Raw genomic sequence first — 406 nt, forward strand, 5'->3', positions numbered from 1 at the left:
CGCCCAGCTGCGCATGCGCACTGCCACTCCGCTCTCCCCCCCCCCCCCCCCCCCCCGTGAGCGCGGGAGGAGGCGGAGGCGGAGGGAGGGGGAGGAGGAGGAGGAGGAGGAGGAGGAGGAGAAGGAGGAGGAGGAGGAGGAGGGGGAGGAAGGCGCCGCCGCCATTACAGGCCGAGCCCGCCCCGGCGGCCCTGCCGCCCCCGCCCCCTCCCCCCCCCGCCGCCGCTGCCGTCGTCGCCGCCCCGAGGGGGGACATGGCGCCGCCGCCCGCCGCCCCGGCCCGGCCCGCCGCCGCCGTCACGGTAAGGAGCGCTCCTCCCGTCTCTGTGTGTGTGTGTCGTGTGTCCCCCCCCCCCCCCCCCCCGGGCTGGGAACAATGGGGCCGCCCCACCCCGCCGCTTGCCCG

Source organism: Vanellus vanellus (genome assembly GCF_965231255.1).
Source record: "Vanellus vanellus genome assembly, chromosome: 31".
Classification (NCBI taxonomy): domain Eukaryota; kingdom Metazoa; phylum Chordata; class Aves; order Charadriiformes; family Charadriidae; genus Vanellus; species Vanellus vanellus.